Below are 21,854 nucleotides of genomic sequence, written 5' to 3'. Positions count from 1 at the left end.
TTTATTACGGCCAAGAGCCGGTTATGATCATTTTGATATGTTATGATTATGATAATTTGTTGTCGTTGTTGACGAAAATTGCGCAATTTTCATTGTGCTACTGAAATTCTTGGTGTGCTACTAAATTTTTCAACATGGTAGCACAGTGCTACCTGGGGAAAAGGTAAGCGTCAAGCCCTGAGTTTAACTCGTCGGGTGGGAATGCTGTGCTGGTGGGGGCTGTGTTTTGGCGTTTGTAGTCAGTGATGGACTGGGTGCCTTGCCACATACGACAGGGGTCTGAGGTGCTCTGGAAGTGCTCCTCGATCCGCAGCTTGTGATTGAGCTTGGCCTCCCTGATGCCCAGTGGTGGGCGGTGCATTTCACACCTAGGCCTTCAGTGATGTCCTACTCCTACCTGAATTATTCCACCTCTTAATACCATCATTATGACACACCATGGCTCTAGAAACTATCCATTTAGACAGAAACGCAGTATAACTGGGCGCTGTAATTTTTATTATAGCGGCACCTTGTCTGGGTGTATTAAATTAATTGCATGAAAACGAAAGCGTCAGTTATTTCCCGAACTTTGCTTATTGGTCTGTCAATCTCGATAGGAGAACCGTATCGAGTCCATTCAAGGCTGGGTTATCTTCCTCATGTTCATACGGTCACGGGGGTGTTTTCGACGGTAGCACCCCGGGAAGTGATTAAAAGATTGCATTGAAGCCCCACTTACTCACACAGCTGGGCCAGTGCGCAACACCACACACATCTACGGACCCCAGGGTCGCTCAGTATATCTACATCTCTTGCAGAAAAAATTTAATGCTTTGTACTCACCAAAACAACTGATTATTTGAACACAAAATCCATCCTCCTTTCTTTCCTCAAGAAGACTTCAATGACTCTTATACAGTTGTTCCACCAATAAGTCCTTTTCTACATGGATAGCGTCGCTAACGTCGGGGTTGGCCGTTCTCTTCTGATTATGTCTAGCTTTTCTTGGAAGGTTCTTCTTGAAAATGGCATTGTTATATGTCACCAAATCTACCTCTTCTCCTCCTTCAGCCATTGTGGCTTCTTGTAGAACAACAGCTTACATCTACACAAATTAGCTCGATCAAGTTCAGTTTGCTAGCTCTGCCTCCCAATAGAGCGTATCCAATCAAAAGACGTGCAGGTGCTGATCAGGTGGTGCGCCATACAGCAGGCTCCTTTGTCGGATTTGCTCGCCAACTCGAGATCTGACTAGGTACGCCACAGTTCTTTTCTCGTTCACTTAAAATGACAGGCGGTGTCATGTCAAATGTTGGCACTGTTGAATCTGCAGGCATTTCTTTTTCGTTTCATTTCTTGGTACCCTGGCAACACATAGAACACATGGAATAACATAACACATAACACAACACATAGAACACATGGAATAACATAACACATAGAACACATAGAACACATAGAACACATAGAACACATGGAATAGGCCCCTGGTCGCCCACAGGGACCACATGAGTCGCCTGCAGGGTTCTAAAGGTCTAAAATGTTATTTAACCCTCCGGTTGTGTTCATGTTTGCCCCCCCATCCTTGGTGTTCTGTTTTGTCTAATTAGACCGGTCTGATTAACTGCTTCATATCTCCAAAACTACATGATCAAATTTGCTACATTTGGTACCTGGTGAAAGCTGAGACCTGTGAGATGTTAAAAAATGAACATAGATATGACCAAATTACTGTAATGTGACTAAATACACAGTAGAAATTGAATATTTCATTTCCGTTTTTGAGAATTTCAAATAAGAAGGCCAGTTACACCCTGAAACTCTATATATCTCTGCCAAACAACACATTGGATCAGTTCTTCAACATCTCAACATATACTGTGCAAAGTTGTATGAGACATAAACAATGTAGACTATTGGTTAACCTGAATAACTGGATGGGCATATAAGCACGGGAAAGAGAAGGGTTCCCATAACAAACACCTGTTTCATTTGATACATTTCATAAGCACGGGAAAGAGAAGGGTTCCCATAACAAACACCTGTTTCGTTTGATACATTTCAGTGTTTGTTATGGGAACCCTTCTCTTTCCCGTGCTTATGTGTCCATCAGAACCATACCTTCCAGAGTTATGGGAACCCTTCTCTTTCACCCCAGGTGAACCACACCTTCCAGACTAAACAATGTTTAGTCTGGAAGGTCTTGTTCGGATGGGCAAATAAGCACCGGAAAGAGAAGGGTTCCCATAACAAACACCTAATTGTTTAGTTTGAAATGTGTCAAACTTTATATATGAGGTATTTGAACAGGTCTGATACATCCTGGAATGTTGTAGCTTGTTACAACTTGTGTTATCCATTAATTTCCTATGGCGGTCATTTTTGACCGGAAACACCACCGATGTTACAAAGTTGACTAAAACCTCAAAATTCAATGCCAGTGGTTAGTCAGCAATTTTATATGTTCAAATGCCTAGTGTGGAGGATATCATAAGGCCTTGAGGCAATCAAATGTAAAACACAATATTTGAATGAATGAATGAATGAATGAATGAATGGACTTTATTGTCATTGCTACAGTACAGGTACCAAACAACGAAATTTAGGAGGGGTGGCTCCCCTGGTGTTAGGAAAGGAAAAAAAAAAAAAAAAACTTTAAAAAAAAAAATCACAAGAAGGGAAGGAGCTGGTTTACATAAATAAAGGCTATGTACACAATCCACTGTACTATACTGTACAGATAGTCGACTAGGGTTGTCATATTGCACAATAGTATTTTTTCACGTTATTTAAAGTGTCATAGTTTGCAGGCTTGAAATGTACATGTTTGTGCCTCAGCACTACACCTGATTTTTTCAGTCCAGCAGCTGCCATACAATCCGTCCGGACTGTCCAGGGCCCAGAACTTAGGTCTTTGCTGTGTTCAGGGCCTGGACGGCCCTGTGGTAGAAGCAGTTCTTCAGTCTGTTTGTCTTAGCGGCCAGGGTCCTGAACCTCCTTTTCGAGGGCAGCCTGGTAAAGTGTACGTGCCCAGGGTGGGTCGGGTCCCTGGGGATCTTTGAGGCCTTCCTGAGACAGCGTGTGTTGTACAGCTCTTCCAGAGAGGGGAGGGGGGCGCCGGTGATCTTCTGTGCTGTTCTCACTACTCTCTGTAGCGCATTTCTCTCCGCTGTTGTGCAGCTGGAGAACCAGTTGCAGATGCCGTAGGTGAGGATGCTCTCCACTGCGCCGCGGTAAAAGGTCACCAGTATCTCCTGCTTGCTGTGTTCCTTCCTGAGGCATCTCAGGGTGTATAGCCGCTGTTGTGCCCTCTTGATGGTGCCTTTTGTGTTGTCCTTCCAGGTCAGGTCATCCCGCATGTGATGTCCCAGGAATCGGAGGGTTGAGACTCTCTCCACGCTCTCTCCGTCGATGAGCAGGGGCTGGATCTCAGATTTTTTCCTCCTGAAGTCTACGATGATTTCCTGGGTCTTTGACTTGTTCAGCAGCAGGTTGTTAACCTTGCACAGCTTGCTCAGTTGCTCTACCTCATCCCTGTACGCCGCCTCGTCCCCCCCCGAGATACATCCCACCACGGTGGTGTCGTCTGCAAACTTTACGATGTAGTTGCTGGGGTGGACGGGGGTGAAGTCGTAGGTGTAGAGGTTGTAGAGGATGGGGCTTAGCACGCAGCCCTGGGGGGACCCAGTGCTGAGGCTGAGGGCTGTGGAGGTGTGGGGGCCCACCCGCACCCTCTGGGGGCGGTCGGTCAGGAAGTCCTTGATCCACGCACATATAGAGTGTGATAGACCCAGGTCTAGTAGTTTGGTCACTAGCCTGCCTGGAAGGATGGTGTTGAAGGTGGAGCTGAAGTCCACGAAGAGCAGTCTCGCGTAGCTGTTTCGCAATGTGCAGGACAGTGCACATTAATGAACAGTCACTTATACAAAGTATGGTGACAGTAAATATGCCGGATTTAGCTGTGAGCTAATTTGTATCCGTAGTCCTCATGACATAAAATCGTACGATAGATAAAATAAAAAAAAGAATAATGGACAACATCACAACAGAATACAATAGGACTTAAAACAATGAGTATGTGACCATAGGGACATATATTGGTGCAGTAGAAAATAAAGTGCATAGGTAAAAGTGAAAAATAGGAAAGAAAATGAGGTAGTGCAATGGTACTGGGGGAAAGGTAGCTGGACAGTCTGTAGTGCAACAAGGGGATGCCCAGAGAGAGTTATGGGTGGTTATGGTTACAGTATTGGTTTGCCATTTCTTAAGGTTTGCTTTAAAGGTTGGATACATTGGGCATTCCCTTATTGTAACTGGGAGACTATTCCACCAACGACAGATATGACATTCTTTCTGAAGGTGCAAATCTCACAGTCTCCACTCTAGCAAGCCCTGGTGGTCATGCCTTCCACAGCTCTCTGTTTAAGAAAGGGGAGGTGTTGCAAGGCCATGAAGACTCCCAGGGGAGGTGTTGCAAGGCCATGAAGACTCCCAGGGGAGGTGTTGCAAGGCCATGAAGACTTTTACACACAAAACAAGCTTATCTGAAAGTTTTAAAATGATGAAATTGTGCTTTTTCAGGACATTACAAATGAAATGAAAAAGGTATTTTATCAAATAATTTTTTCCCTATTCCTGTTCTTCTGACATTCAGGAGGACACATAGACGCTACATCCCCCCTCGCAACCCTTCCTATCTCAACTATCCACCATCTTCTACTGACCATGACTTCATTGCTGTGGAAGGTCTTTGGAACTGCCAGTCAGCAGTCCGGAAAGCAGAGGCTATCTCAGCTTATGCTTCGTTCATGTCCCTCAACTTCCTCACTCTCACTGAGACCTGGATCTCACCTGAAAACACAGCTACACCAGCAGCCCTCTCTGATGCCTACTCCTTTTCTCATTCCTCTAGACCCTCTGGCTGAGGGGGAGGCACAGGACTCATCTCGCCTAAGTGGTCACATACTGTCTTTTCCCTGTCACATCTGTCAATATCCTCCTTCGAATTCCATGCTGTTTCTGTCTCCTCCCCTGTCAAACTTCACATTGCCCCCCAGGTCAGCTCGGTCACTTCCTAGATGAGATGGATGCCCTTCTCAGCTCCTTCCCTGATGACGGCACACCTCTCGTACTACTGGGTGACAACTTCCAGTCAGAGAAGCTTCTCTCATCTGGAGTACTTGACCGTCTCCCCTTCTTCAACCTTACCCTGTCCCGCTCTCCTCCGACTCATAAGGCAGGCAATCAGCTCGACCTTGTCTTCACCAGATCCTCCCATAAAGGTGAGGTAATGATCCTCCAACCTTACTGTTACCCCTCTTCCCGTTTCTGATCATCACTTTTGTATCTTTCTCCCCCCCCTCAAAACCACCTCTTTCCTGTCAGTCTCTAACCACTTTATACCCTCTCGTTGCAACCTACCCTGTCCCCCACCACCCTCTCTTCTTCTGTCTTATCCTCCCTACCCTCTGTTGAATCCTTCTCCCTTCTATCCACTGACTCAGCATCCTCCACCCTCCTGTCCGCTATCACCTCATCCTTCGATGCCCTCTGGCCACTAACCTTGAAGCCAGCACAATCTCTCCACATGCTCCCTGGCTCTCTGAAACGCTACATGCTTGTAGAATGGAGCTCAGGGCAGCTGAAAGGAAATGGGAAAAAACCGTCCTCCCTGACGACCTAAACCTCTATCATTCTCCTTTCCAACTACGCCTCCTCTGCATCAGCTGCTAAAGCATCCTACTATCATTCCAAAATACATTCTTCTGCCTCTAATCCTAGAAAACTGTTCTCCACATTCTCCACACTCCTCAACCCCTTCCTCCTTCCTCCCTGTCTGCCAATTACTTTGTCACCTACTGAGAAAAAAAGGTTGATGACCTCAGCAGCACCTTTTCCCCTCCTACCAACGCTGCTAACACTCCTTCTACACTCTCTGCTCGACACTCTGTCTCTGGCTTATCATCATTTCCCCCCTCTCCCCTGATGAGATTCTCACACTGATCACATCCAAGCGGGCAACCACAAGCCCTCTCGATCCCATCCCCTCCCCTCAATCCATTTCCTCCAACATCCTTCTTTACCTTACCACCGTAATCAAATCCTTCTTATCCACAGGATCTGTCCCAGCTGCCTTCAAGATAGGCAGAGTCAAGCCTCTCCTCAAGAAACCTACCCTTGACCCATCATCTGTCCACAACTACAGACCGGTATGTCTTCTCTCCTTCCCTTACAAAACCCTTGAACGTGCTGCACCTAAACAACTGACTGACTATCTCCGGAAGATGGAACATCTGGATCCCCACCAATCCGGCTTCAAGGCTGGGCTCTCCCCTGAGACTGCTCTTCTTGCTGCCACGGAGGCCCTCCACTCTGCTCAAGCTTCCTCCCTCTCTGTTCTCATCTTCCTGGACCTGTCCGCTGCCTTCGACACAGTCAACCACCAGATCCTTCTCTCCCTCCTCTCAGAACTGGGCATCTCTGGCACCGCACACTCCTGGTTTGCTTCCTACCTGGTGACTTGGATCGAATTGTTGTCTTCTCCACAAACCCTCACCACTGGGGTACCCCAGGCCTCTGTCCGAGGGCCTCTACTGTTCTCCTTCTATACTACTCTTGGCTCGGTAATCTCCTCACACGGGTTCTCCTACCACAGCTACGTGGATGACACTCAACTCTTCCTGTCCTCCCCCCCCCTCTGACCTACATGTGGCAACACGTGTCTCTGCATGTCTCGCTGACATCTCTACATGGATGTCAGCCCACCATCTCAAGCTTAACTGTAACAACACCGAGCTACTCTTCATCCCTGGGAAAGCCTGCCCTCTCCAAGACTTCTCCATCACAGTGGAGAACTCTACTGTAACCCCCTCCCAGACAGCCAAGAACCTTAGAGTGATCCTGGACAACCGCCAATCCTGTGCGGAGAACATCGCAGTGACAGCACGCTCCTGCAGATTCTTCCTTTACAACATCAGAAGGACACGACCATTACTCACCAGAGAAGCAGCGCAACTCTTGACCCAGTCACTGGTCATCTCCCGCCTTGACTACTGCAACACACTCCTGGCCGGCTCCCCGCCTCCGCCATCAGACCTCTGCTGCTCATCCAGAATGCTGCTGCCCGTCTGGTGTTCAATCTCCCCAAATGTTCTCATGTTACCCCCCTGCACCTTGCATTCTCTTAACTCTGAATCACAGAACTACACTGCTATTGCTGAAAACACAGGGAAAACTCACGCTTCTCATAGACACCCAAACCATTGTCATCCCCCTTCCCTCTCGCTATTTCTTGTCTTTCTCTGTCTCACACCCTTATCAATCTTTCCCTTTATCCTGCCTCTTATCTCCATCTCTTTAGCCCATCTCTCACTCATTTCTCTGACAGCTGCTTTTCTCTCTCTCCCCCCCCCCCCCCCTCTATCTCTTTGTCTTAATCATTCTGCTCTTCGTTAAGCTACAAATCATTAAGCTTTACAGGGAGGAAAATAACTGCTCATCAGTCTGCTTTTAATTAATCCTCAACCACAACTCCGTCACTCTGACCTCTCAGCAGGTTGTGTGTGTGTGTGTGTGTGTGTGTGTGTGTGTGTGTGTGTGTGTGTGTGAGTGTGCATGCACAAATGTGTGTGTGTATGCTAGAATGCATCCGTGGATGTGAGCAACTGTGCGAGTAGGCGACCTGTCTTTCAAGACTACACAGATACAAGGGTGATGTCTGTGCAGTATTCTCGGCCCCTTATCCCCAGTGTCTTCGAGCAACTCTGACTATCCCTCCACTGTGAGCCTCTGGTCCCTGCTCAGAGATATAGACATGGACACAATGGGATTAGATACAGCCAGCTCACAAATGTGCACTTTGTCTTCCCTAACTAGTAGGCACTCACTCATACTTTTTCATAGTTGTATCCAGGATCCCTCAGCCCATGGAAGGGCAATGGATGTGTTGTGATCATTGGTGGGCTGTCACCTCCAGCCAATCACAATTTCACATAAGCTTTACCGTCCAAGTTGGTGAGCAGGTGTAAGTTTGTGGTTTCAGTAGCAATTAATTAAACACATTCATATGCTTTCTAACCTATAGCAGCCTGAATTTGTTAACAGCTATAATCCGTAGCGATGATGACTCAGTGCTATTGATTTTTCCTAAAAGCTGGAGTGGGCTGAGAAAACTGTTTGTTTTAGAGGCGTCACCACACCCATCTGTGGTGAGGAATGAGGGCTTTTCAGCCCAGAAGATGATTGATGCTCCTTCTAAATATGGCCATTACCATGTGGGCTCTCCCTGTCTCTCTCCCCATTACTCTTAGTCAGATAGGGTCACAAAGAGCAGCCATTGTAATTTCATGCAATTTAGCTGGGCACTTAAAGGGATGGTTCAGCCTATTTTCATGTTTAGATGAAATATCATCTTACCCCCAGGCCAGTAGTGAAAGCTTCCTAACTTAACTGTATAACTCCAAGACAGTATTCCAACTGCACCTAAGTTAGCATTATTGAAATGACATGCCAACATCTCTTCAGACTTAAGAAACTTCAAACAAAATAATCACAAACGACATAGTTTTGCAATAATATGTAATGTTCCATTGTCACATAAAGCCTGTATTAGTAGCAATTTGTTTAAGTTTAAATTTCCTGAATTCCATTTAGGCTACATTTTGTTCAGAACTCTTGGGCTTTTTTGTTCTGAGCTGTCTCCGCTGCTGACATACCCCAGGGCATGTGTACCAAATGTTAACATTAATAGCCATTTAAGTGACCCTGGATAATTCATTGGTTAACAGCCATGTAGTTTGTTCAAATGGTCAACAAAACGGATCCAGTCCATTGATGGTACGTACAGTGTTTAAGGTGTTTTCATAGCTGTTCCTAGTTTTAATAATTTGAGGTTTTTGTTCATCATGACAGAGGTAATATTATATTTCAGTGTAGTGGTCACCACTTCCTATCATACTACCACGTTTTAAGTCTCTAGCATGAAGCATCTCACGGTATATTGAGCAACAGCAACATAAACATATGAATAATAAATATAGCTGCGAGCAGCCATGCCAGGGGTCTAAGCTATGGCACAGTATCACACAGCATATTTCATAGGGAACCAACAGAACACCATGCTGTGTGTCAAGTGACCAATATATAATTTTGTTCACCTTTCCTGTCATTTTGAATCTCTGAGAAATGCTATTTTATATCAGCACTGAGGTCAAGGAGGATGCTGAGGCATCTGGCATCAGAGGAGAGCAGTAGATCATTGGAGTACAGGTAGGTTTTGATCTCGTTCCAATATTTTGGACAGAAAAGGGAGGATTGAGATGGGTGTCCACTCAGTCGGGGGGGATTCAGAGATGTTCACAGAGAGGCAGGCGGAGAAAAAGGCAGTGTAGATGGTCTTGAGGTTCTGGAACATAATGGTGTATTTCTACTCCAGGTCAGGGATGGCGATGTCAACATCAATGAGAATGGCTTGGTGGTCAAAGTTGGTGAAGTCAGTAGCAGACAGATTTCCAATGTTGATGCCAGTGGAAAAGACCAGGTCGAGGACGTGACCATGGCTGTTGTGTGAGGAAGTCAACTTGGGTGAGATTAAAACAACGGAGACCCTCCAGGAATTCAGTCAGTACAATTTGTCAGTAAAATCAACATGTACAGTATTGTTTAAATCACCCTGTAGTAGAACAGATGGTGATGTGGAGATGTGTGTTGTGTTTATTGCACCAGTGGCTTCTGTCATGGATTTACAGTGGGATGCAATAACTTCATGTTGAAATATTAGCAGTGGAGAAAATCGATGCTATTGTATTAATAGCTGTAGGTGGTAGCAAATACTATATTCTAATCATTGGGGAGTAACAAGCTTATTAGTTCCAGAGTGGAGAGAGGCAGTTATTCTACTTATGTTCTGTCCTCATCAAATGTGACATAGTCTGGTGAAAAGGGCCACGTGTTGGCAATTCTTGAGCAAATTAGCAAAAAGCTTTTTTTCTTTTTCTTGACGATGATTCGCAAGGCATTCTGGGAGATTTCTCATAACACTCGATTTTGACATATTTATTGCACTTCAACAGACCACAACTGGTAGACATATTGTACTTCAAGTATTTTCTTCATTACAAAAGTAAACAGTTAAACAATATGAAGTGCTTTTAAAGTAGTACTGAAATAGTGCCTGTACTTCCACCGTGAAAACGCCACGTTCACCTCAGAACACTCGGGACTCGCCATTGCTGTGTGGTTCTCTCTGATAGTTACAGTGTAATATCTATTATATATAATATATATATCATTGCTGCGTGTCTCTCTCTGATAGTTACAGTGTAATATCTATTATATATAATATATCATTGCTGCGTGTATCTCTCTGATAGTTACAGTGTGTGTGTGGTGCTGTGCGCGCGTGTGGTTTGTGTGTAGAAACATCCGCACAACACTGAACTATGGTTGGCTTACCATGACATGTTCTCTACCATAGCCAATCATGATCACTTAACTCTACCATAGCCAATCATGATCACTTAACTCTACCATAGCCAATCATGATCACTTAACTCTACCATAGCCAATCATGATCACTTAACTCTACCATACCCAATCATGATCACTTAACTCTACCATACCCAATCATGATCACTTAACTCTACCATAGCCAATCATGATCACTTAACTCTACCATACCCAATCATGATCACTTAACTCTACTATAGCCAATCATGATCACTTAACTCTACCATAGCCAATCATGATCACTTGCGCGGTTGTCTCGCCCCTCCCCTCCCCCCTCACCAACAAACAAACAAAAAACACCTTTGCAGCTGTGACTGAGGTCGGATGACAATGAGAAGCTTCAGTAAAGTAACTAGTAACGCGCCGGTAACGGCGTTATAACGATGGAAATAGTAATCAATTAGATTACCCTTTACTGAAAAAAATAACGCCGTTAGCAACTCCGTTTATTTTAACGCCGTTATTCACATCATTGCTTCACACTAGATCTAGTTCTGCTGGTAGTCACCCCGCTTTTGCGTGGTACTAGTATGGCTTGAAATACAACTTATTTACTTACTATGGCCCAATCCCAAGACACCCCTTGCCTTGCCCTACTCCTCCATATTGCGCGTTCACGCATAGGTTGATAGGGCGTTCACACTGCCAAGGAACTGTTTGGGAACACGACCCTAGTCTGGAACCGGCCGGCGCATTCAGACAGAAATCATTTGGTTTGGAGCCTGAAAAGTTGGTTCGCAGCTGGAACCAGAAAATAATGGTTCTCAGCGCGAACCAAAAACTAGAACCGTGACGTCATCAGTGGGTGTGTCATATTCTAGGCTGTGAAGACTAGCAAGAAGGAAGGAGACAAAATCTAATCTAACCTATATGGAACGTGTCTTTTGCTTTTGTTTCATAGAAAAAAGTGTTTATTTCAGATACTGTAGTGGAAGATATTATCCTCATTTCCAGTGAAGTAGCTGCCATCTTGTTTAAAATGATTCCGGTTACACTGGTATGAAAGCGGGCTGGTTTGCCAGACAGGGCTGGTTCACCAGACAGCACCAAGCACCAGAGGTTCCAGACAGCACCAAGCACCAGAGGTTCCAGACAGCACCAAGCACCAGAGGTTCCAGACAGCACCAAGCACCAGAGGTTCCAGAATGGGAACGGGAATGGGCACGGCTCCTTGGCAGTGTGAAAGCACTATGAGTATACCTTAAAGCATTTTGAGAAAATGTTTAATAGACAACTACAGCAGAAGGCTGAACAATGTCAGTTGTTTTTCTAATACTATAGTATCAACAGTGCTTGGTGTGCCAATAACAACGGTAACCCTTACTGTCATTAGCAGCACCAGCAGGAACAATGTCATCCATAACTCCGAACATGTATCTGTGCTGTGGTCTATTGCAGTAGTGTGACAGGGTGGGGTGCTGCTTCCAGGGTTCCCACGGGTCCTTGAAATCCTTGAAAGTTTGTGAATTTGAGAAAAAAATATCAAGGTCTTAAAAGTTTTTGAAAATAGACATGGGTCATTGAAAGTGCTTGAATTCCCCCTCTCTCTCTCTCTCTCTCTCTCTCTCTCTCTCTCTCTCTCTCTCTCTCTCTCTCTCTCTCTCTCTCTCTCTCTCTCTCTCTCGCTCTCTCTCTCTCTAAAAAGTATATATATTCAAAAATGTTTTACTTAGCTCGTCAACTAGTAAATAAGTCTCTGTATTGCTTAACTTTACACATATTTCACAATATATTGCAGTGGCGGCTGGCCAATAGAGGGCGCTGGGGCGCCGCCCCCACCTTGACTTCCTAGTTGCGATTTGTAAAAGTTTTTTTAAAATAAACATTGTTTATTCACAAAATGCGGCTGATATTCTGTCGGCGCCTATCAGCATTCATTAAAAATCCTCCAATACAATAAACATTTTATCTGCGTGTGTGTAAAATTCACTGTTAAAATGCATAGGGGAGGAGTCGGGGCGCCGGTCGAATGCAAGTCTATGGCAGGCCAAATACTTTTGACTTACACGTGAGCTGTAGCAGCGCTCCAATTGGCTGTCTCCTATTTCCCGGCCGGGGCGCAAAGAATGCGCCCCGGAGAGCAAATATAGATGCTAGATTACATCATATCCGGATGGAGGGGGAGGGATCTCCGCCATAGCCAATTGATCGTCCAGATGGAGGAGGGGGAGGCAACTCCCCATAGCCAATTGTAGACCTCATTACTGTTACGTGACTTTGCCGGCTCACTTTGGAAGTGAAACAATGGAGGCGGCTGCATGTGCTACTGGGAGAAGTGCTTCTGAACTAAAAGACAATTTGGTTGGGTCCAAGCAGATGCTGAACGGCACCATGGTCCACGAGGTCCACGATGTACACGCCGGTCCCAGCTTTTTAAAAAGTGTGAATATTCACTACGAGTTCGCAAGCTAGCATTAGCATTAGCGTCAGTGTAATCCTCCTTCTGTCTGAGTAAGTGCATATATAAGTACACTCATGTCTACATGTTTTTGTTGGACTTGATATCAGAATAATTGTTAATGTACATTGTTAGTGCCGCTGCCTTTGACATCACAAAGCAACATTTCTTCTTTTAATAGTTTGCTTTTGTACAGTAAATACCAGAGAGATGTTGATTACATTTTCCTAACATGTGATGATCAAAATATGAATGAATGAATGAATGAATGAATGAATGAATGAATGGTCTTTATTGTCATTGCTATAGTACAGGTACCAAACAACGAAATTTGGGAGGGGTGGCTCCCCTGGTGCTAGGAAAGAAAAAAAAACTAAAAAAACAAGAAGGGAAAGGAGCTGGTTTACATAAATAAAGGCTATGTACACTATCCACTATACTACAGTATACTGTACAGATAAAACACTGTGCTGTACTCTATGCTATGCTATACCTATTCTAACATTTCCTATTTCTCTGCAACCTTAGGGTTAGGGTTGAGACTCTCTCCACGCTCTCTCCGTCGATGAGCAGGGGCTGGACCTCAGATTTTTTCCTCCTGAAGTCCACGATGATTTCCTGGGTCTTTGACTGGTTCAGCAGCAGGTTGTTAACCTTGCACAGCTTGCTCAGCTGCTCTACCTCATCCCTGTACGCCGCCTCCCCCCCCCCCCGAGATGCAGCCCACCACGGTGGTGTCGTCTGCAAACTTTACGATGGAGTTGCTGGGGTGGACGGGGGTGAAGTCGTAGGTGTAGAGGTTGTAGAGGATGGGGCTTAGCACGCAGCCCTGGGGGGACCCAGTGCTGAGTCTGAGGGCTGTGGAGGTGTGGGAGCCCACCCGCACCCTCTGGGGGCGGTCGGACAGGAAGTCCTTGATCCATGCACATATAGAGTGTGATAGTCCCAGGTCTAGTAGTTTGGTCACTAGCCTGTCTGGAAGGATGGTGTTGAAGGCAGAGCTGAAGTCCACAAAGAGCAGTCTCGCGTAGCTGTTTCCCCTCTCCAGGTGGGATAGAGTGGAGTGGAGAGTCGTCGCGATGGCGTCCTCTGTGGACCTGTGGGCTCTGTAGGCGAACTGGTATGGATCCAGGTTGGGCGGGAGGCGTGTGACTATGTGGGCCCGGACTAGTTTCTCGAAGCACTTCATGATGATTGGTGTGAGTGCCACCGGGCGGTAGTCGTTTAGGCAGCTCACCGTGCTTTTCTTCGGGACTGGGATGATAGTTGAAGTTTTCAGGCAGGGTGGGATGGTGGCCTGGGACAGGGACTGGTTGAAGATGTTGGTGAAAACCCCGGCCAGCTGGTCGGCGCAGTCCCTCAGCACCCGTCCCAGGACGCCATCCGGCCCTGAGGCTTTCCTGGGGTTCACCGCCTTCAGCACGCGTCTCACTTCATGCTCTGTGAGGGTGAGGCTGCTGAGAGCTGGAGAGAGTGGTGTTTGTGTTGTGGTTACCTCTGTTCGCCCCTCGTCGAACCGGGCGTAGAAGGAGTTCAGCTTTTCTGCCAGCAGGGGGTCGTCCTCTGCGGCTGTGAGCCTGTTGGCTCTGAAGTTTGTCATGTGCTGAACCCCCTGCCACACCCGCCTGGAGTCGTTGCTCAGGAAGCATTCATCAATCTTCTCTCTGTGGTCTGCCTTGGCCTCCCGGATGCCGCGCTTTAGGTTAGCCCTGGTGGTGCTGTACAGCAGTGTGCCCTTCCCTGCGAAGGCGTTGTCCCTCTCATTGATCAGTTTTTGGACCTTCCCAGTCATCCATGGCTTCGTGTTGGGGTAGACCCGGACCCGTTTGTCCACGGTGACTGAGTTGGTGCAGTTCACTATGTGATTCAGAACCGACGACGTGAACAGTTCCAGGTCCTCATGCTCATATTCCTGCCATGAGGTGTCATTTAGGCAGATCTGCAGTGGAGTGGACCCTGCTGGCCAGGTTCTGACGGTCTTAGTGGTGATGGGAGCACTTTTCCTCATGGTAGTGTAGGCTGGGATCAGGAGGATTGACACATGGTCAGACATGCCTAGATGAGCTAACGGTCTAGCCTTGTAAGCAAGCTTGATGTTGGTGTATACCTTATCCAGTGTTTTTTCTCCTCTTGTTGCACATTTAACATGCTGATAGAACTTGGGTAGTACTACCTTCAGGTCAGCATGATTAAAGTCTCCGGCGATTATATGGACTGCCTGTGGGTCCGCGCTTTGTTCACCACTGATGACGTCATATAGCCGCGCCAATGCTAAGCTACCATCCGCGTTTGGCGCAATGTAAACACATGTTATGTACACTGTGTTGAATTCCCTCGGGAGGTATGTGGGTCGGCATTTAACAGTCAAGTATTCTAGGTCAGGGGAGCAGTGGCTACTTACAGTTTTCGTGTTTAAGCACCAGCTGTCCTTCGTAGATATAATGAGGCCGCCTCCGCGGGTCTTCCCACTAAGCAAAGTCCTGTCCGCACGGTGTAAAGTCCTGCCTTCCAGGCCTACCGCGGAGTCCAAGATAGTGTCAAAATGCTACAAATGTTCACATCTATATATCATGTTGGAGCTTATCTCCTAAAGTACACCGGCATGTAGTGTAGCCCGATAAAGATATGAGAAGCAATTTTATTTTTCAATGATTTTTTTTTGTTTGTTTTTTTGATGGATTTTGATTAATCATCAAAAGCCTTAACAACTCTGGAAGCCTTGTTTCTGACCTGGTTTGGTGGAGTTGGACAGTGTTATTTTTCTTTTCTTTTTTGTTTGTTAGTCTAAATGTGTGTGTGTGTGTGTGTGTGTGTGTGTGTGTGTGTGTGTGTGTGTGTGTGTGTGCGTGTGTGTGTGCGTGTGTGTGTGCGTGCGTGCATGTGTGTGTGTCCTACAGTAATCTGTATCTGTGTGTGTGTGTCCTTCAGTAGTCGGAGTGTGTGTGTGTGTGTGTGTTTGTGTGTGTGTGTGTGCACGCGTGCGTCAGTGCGTGCGTGTCCTACAGTAGTGTGTGTGTGTGTGTGTTACATTTACATTTTTGACATTTAGCAGACACCTTTATCCAAAGCGACTTACAACTAATACATTTAAGGGAAGTAAAAGGAAGGGAATCGTCTATCCATCAATCATCATAAGAAATACTAATCTATGCTAGGACCAGGTGTGTCCTACAGTACACTATATGAGAGAGTGCGTGTGTGTGTGTTTATAGTAATAGCCCATACCTGTGGCGCCTGCTCGACCTGCTCTCACAGCAGGATAATGGGCCTGTAGTCCAATGCCTTTATGATCACTACACGTCACGACTAGAAGAGATATGTGCATGGTTTTCCTTCTCTCTTTACCTTTCTCTCTCTCTCTCTCTCTCTGCCTTTCTCTTTCTCTCTCTCTCTCTCTCTCTCTCTCTCTCTCAGCCTCTCTCAGCCTCTCTCTCTCTCTCTCTCTCTCTCTCTCTCATGGTAATATAGTAGAGTATAGTCTCCCTCCTCCATGGTTTTCTTTCTCTGTGTGTTTGCATAACATTTGTAAATATTTGTTCCTTATTTGCCAGCCACATACTTAGCAACCTGTCCGATACATCATAATGTACGTACATTATATTTTTGTTGTGTTTGCAGTTTGACCTTTAATACAAGTTATATATATATTCTCATGCTAAAATCCAGATTTTAAAGTTGATATTCTTCCCCGTGGAGCATGCCCCCATAACCTGTGCCCCACCCAAAATTGTTATCACCAGCCGCCACTGATATATAGTTTTGCTGTGCTGTGGTAGGGAAGGCAAGTGACCATCGAGTGTTCACACATTCAAGCCTCTCTTTTTAATTGTTGTCTGTGAGCGGATAGTTCCTATTATATCAATTCTCATCTAGATCTGTCTCAAACTATGCCGTGTTGGGTCCTTGAGTTTGAGGGAATTGAGTCTTGAAAGTCCTTGAAAGGTGCTTGAATTTGATGTTTCAGAAGGTGTGGGAACCCTGTGCTTCTCTCCCTCTTCTTCTCCCTCCTCTCAGTAGAGAGTGAAATATCTGCCATGTAGTCTCTCTCCAGACAGACTGTTTGGTTAAGCACCGTCCCATCTCATTGCTTTATTGACGGTTTGTGTAAATGCGTGACACGCCTCCTCTTTTATTTAGAGTGTGAATCTCCTCTAATGAAATAACCATGTCATCCCTACCCCACAACCCTATCACGCTATTCCCACTACTCATCTATCTAGGGGGTAGTGGTGGTCTAGTGGATAGTGAGTTGGACTTGTGATCAGAAGGTTGTGAGTTCAAATCCCGCCTGAAACCACACCACTACTAGTGTGCCCTTGAGTAAGGCACTTAGCCCTCAGTTACTCCAGGGGGAATGTCCCTGTAATTCGTAATTGTAAGTCGCTTTGGATTAAAGGCGTCTGCTAAATGGCCAAATTAATTAATTAATTAATCTCTCTCTCTGACTTTCTCTCTTTTTTCTTAGTTTCCCTCTCCCTCTCTCTTTAATAAAAACAATGATTTGGTATTCCCTGCTGATTGCTTGATATATGGCATTATTAAAAGGGATCCAAACCACATAACTGTGCACCTGAGAAAGAGGGAGGGAGAGAGAGAGTGGGAAAGAGAAAAACGTGAAAAGAGGACAGCTGAGGGGAAAGAGAGAGGGGCGGGAGGGGGCATAACTGAGGAGGGAGAGAGAGGGATGGAGGTAGGAGGGGCAAAGAGGTCCCGCATAGAGCCAGGTCCCCTGTGAGCAACTGTGTCTGACGTCTCAGTCCTTGGCTGGCCTGCCTCACCCTTCCGCCCCCCTGCCGGTGGGCCCATTCCTTTGGAAGTGTCTGTCACTGCCAGCCACAGTAAAAGGACTGCCAGCACTCATATGTCCATCTCACACACACACACACACACACACACACACACACACACACACACACACACACACTTACACACAGCCTGTCTCAGAACATGACATTAAGCCAATGTGGTTACGAGGGTAAGACATTTTAGATTTGTTTTAGACTATGTAGGCCAGGTTTTGTATTGTATTTGTTTGTGGTGGATGTTGTATGCCTGTGAACAGGTCACACTTGAAAATGAGCCCTTGGGGCTCAATGTGTTTTTTACCTGTATAAATAAAGGTTAAAAAAAAATACAACGCTCATCAGAGCTACGTTGTCAACTGACATTGGACTCTGGGACATGGTAGGGGAAAGGCAACTCTGATGTGTGAGAGTGATTCATTAACAAGCTATCAGAATACTCTGAATGGTGAGAGTGATTCATTAACGAGCTATCATAAGACTCTGATGGGTGAGAGTGATTCATTAATGGACTATCAGAAGACTCTGATGGGTGAGAGTGATTCATTATCCGAAGACTTGTGTTGAATAGCTGCTAAGGCATAGCAGGTGTCTGAGAAAAACGGTAAGGGTCTGGTAAATAAAGAGACAGCAACCTGATACGGTATGCTTGTAATAGTTCCACATAAACACTTCAACTTCTCCCCCACACCTGCTGCTACACCATGACAGATATATTTTTTGTGAAGCCACTGCCCCCTTTGAGCACCAGGCCAGAAACAGGAGAACAGGGAACAGGGAACAGCGCCTGGTGGCCATTTGGCATGGCTCCCTTCCCTCACCTCCCCTCCATTCTCCCTTCACCTCCCTGGCGGTTCATTGGCAGAATGTTAAAACCCCTCTACCCCTCTACTCTCTCTATCAGGCCCCCTGTGGTGGGATGGTCTTGGCAGTGTTGGGCTGGGCTGAGCTGGTCCGGCCTGGGCTGGGCTGGTCCGGGCTGGGCTGGGCTGGTCCGGGCTGGGCTGGGCTGGTCCGGGCTGGGCTGGGCTGAGCTGGGCTGGTCCGGGCTGGGCTGGGCTGGTCCGGGCTGGGCTGGGGGAGCCGTGCTGGGCTGGGGTACCTATAGAGCAGCTGCTGCAGTGTTTAGCATATGGAGCAGGACCAGCATCTGACAGCTCGTTCAGCCCACGCACGGGCATCTCTTCAGCCTGCACTCTCCAGAACCCTTGCTACCTGCTGAAAACAGTCCAGTCTGATTGACACGCACCCGTGGCTCTGGCTCACAGTGAATACTGCTGTTTTTAACCTTAACCGTTGGGGGAGTGTGTGTGTAGTACATTTACATTTTGACCGTTTAGCAGATGCTTTTATCCAAAGCGACTTACAATTAGAGATTACAGGGACAGTCTCCCTGGAGTAATTTAGGAATAAGTGCAAGGATGCACTAGTGGTGGTGTTCCCTGGTGGGATTTGAACTCATGACCTTCTGATCACCAGTCCAACTCACTATCCACTGCTAGTAAGTCCTTTGGAGTTACATGTATATACTGTACCAAGCGAAACAATACACTTCATACCAGTGTAACCGGAACCATCAACGTCATCAACGTTTGGTGACGAAGGGGCGGGATAAACAAAAATGTCACAACAAGATGGCAGTTACTTCACTGGAAATGAGGATAATATCTTCCACTACAGTATCACTGGAATATTACTGGAATAGAAATGGCTTACAAAATGTACATTACATTCCATTTTGTCTCCTTCCTTCTTGCTAGTCTTTGCAGCCTAGAATATCCACTGACGACGTCACAATTCTAGTTTTTGGTTCGTGCTGAGAATCTCTATTTTCTGGTTCCAGCTGCGAACCAACTTTTCAGACGCCGAATCAATTTATTTTCGGTCTGAGCGCGCTGGCCGGTTCCAGACTGGGTTCGGGAATGCGAACCGGAACGGTTCCTTGGCGGTGTGAAAGCCCTAACAAAGGGTCACATTGTACTGTACAGTGTGGGTCAAGCAACATTGAAGCTTGAAGTGTCCTTTGTGGCTCAGTTAATAGCATGTGACTGAACACGCCGCTTTCAGGAAGAGTTTTGTTGGAGAAACTGAGAGAACACAGTGTAGAAACAAACTGAATATATTATTGTTTTGAAGTTAAATCAAGTTACTATTACGTGAAAAGGGGTATTGTCAGTTTGGCTTCCCCCAGCAGCTTGGCTGTTTGTGGGAGTGACATCATTTGCAGTTTGCACAAGGAATGATAAAATGGAAATGAAAAGTGGTCCATGACAGGCAAGTTAGAGTGTGCAGGATATGCATACAGCCGGGACACATAATGAAGGACTACCCTGAATGTAAGTGCCACAGATATGGGAGCAGTCTAGACAGCGTGACAATAGACAGAGAGACAGTGGAGGGGTATGGAAAAGGCAAAGCCTGTTGTAGGCAGCGTGTTGTAGGCAGCGACAAGGAGGACTTTCCTGGGTTAAAGGCGTCCAGGAAGAGACCGATGGGAGCAAAGGCTGAAAAAGGGAGAAATGTACAGAAATGTACTGGGGTTTAGAGGTTAGAGAAGATGAAACAGAATAGGAACTGTATAGTAGAGTTAAGGGGGAGAAGGGAGAACAAGTTAGTGATTTTGTAGAGAGGGTACAGAGCTTTCATGAGGATTTATTTAGGAGAGAGGAGATGGATGAAGAGAGCTTATAAGAGGTGTTAGGAACAGTTAGGATGAAGATAGAAAAGGAAGATAAGGACATTTGTGATAGGGAAATAGGGATGAGAGAGATAGAGGAAGCAGTAAAAGGATTGAAAAAGAATAAGACTCCGGGGTTAGATGGGTGAGTTTTATGAGTAGTTTAGAGAGTTGCTGGGCCAATCTTATTGAAAGTGTTCACATGGGTGGAGGAACGAGGAGCAATGCTAGCTACTATGGCAATGGGGGTGGTGAGCATGGTGTATAAGACATGGTAAGACTTTACCATAATAAAGGGAGTAGGGGAAAATTAGAGAATTACAGACCTCTCACAATTATGAACACAGATTATAAGATTTTAGCAAGGGTGTTAGCAAATAGGATGAAGAGGGTGATAGGGAAGGTTGTAGGGAAGACACAGGCTTATAGTATACCAGGCAGAGATATAGTGGACACAGTATGCAGTATTAGGGATGTGATAGAGCATATGAAAGTTAGTGGGGGGGGGGGTAGTGGTTAGTCTAGATTTTAATAAAGCATTTGACAGGGTGGATCACAGGTATTTATATAGAGCGCTAGGGAGATTCGGTTTTGGAGATCGGATGATAGGGTGGGTGAGGAGGATGTATAGTGAGGCTAGGAGCTGCGTGAGGGTGAATGGGATACTTACAGATAGTTTTAGGTTAGGGAGGTCTGTGAGGCAGGGGTGTCTTCTTTCGGCTTTGCTATACTCACTGTCAGCAGAGCTGTTAGCATCAAATGTAGAGGGATTGTGAAAGTGTGAGGGAAAAGTATGAGGGAGGGTGATCGAGAGTGTAGTATGTATGTGAATGTAGAGAAGTGGGATATAATGTGAGGCAGGGAAGAGGGAGAATAATTAGGTTTGAGGGAAAGGAATGATTACTTTAGTGTGTTAGGGATAACTCTAGGTATAGAGTCAAGAGAAGGTAGGGACATGAATGAATGAATGAATGAATGAATGAATGAATGAATGAATGAATGGCCTTTATTGTCATTGCTATAGTACAGGTACCAAACAACGAAATTTGGGAGGGGTGGCTCCCCTGGTGCTAGGAAAGAAAAACAAACTAAAAAAACAAGAAGGGAAAGGAGCTGGTTTACATAAATAAAGGCTATGTACACTATCCACTATACTATACTGTACAGGTAAGACGACTAGGGTTGTCATATTGCACATAGTGTTATTGCACATTCATTTAAAATGTCGCAGTTTGCAGGCTTGAAATGTACACATTTGTGCCTCAGCACTACACCTGATTTTTTTCAATCCAGCAGCTGCCATCAATCCGTCCAGACTGTCCAGGGCCTAGAACCTAGGTCTTTGCTGTGTTCAGGGCCTGGATGGCCCTGGGGTAGAAGCTGAGCTTCAGTCTGTTTGTCCTTGCGGCCATGGTCCTGTACCGCCTTTTCGAGGGCAGCCGGGCAAAGTGTTCGTACCCAGGGTGGGTTGGGTCTCTGGAGATCTTGG

This window comes from Nansenia antarctica (assembly GCF_963989245.1).
Source record: "Nansenia antarctica genome assembly, chromosome: 17".
In the NCBI taxonomy this organism is placed as follows: Eukaryota; Metazoa; Chordata; class Actinopteri; order Argentiniformes; family Microstomatidae; genus Nansenia; species Nansenia antarctica.
Note: the sequence above shows the minus strand (reverse complement) of the source record.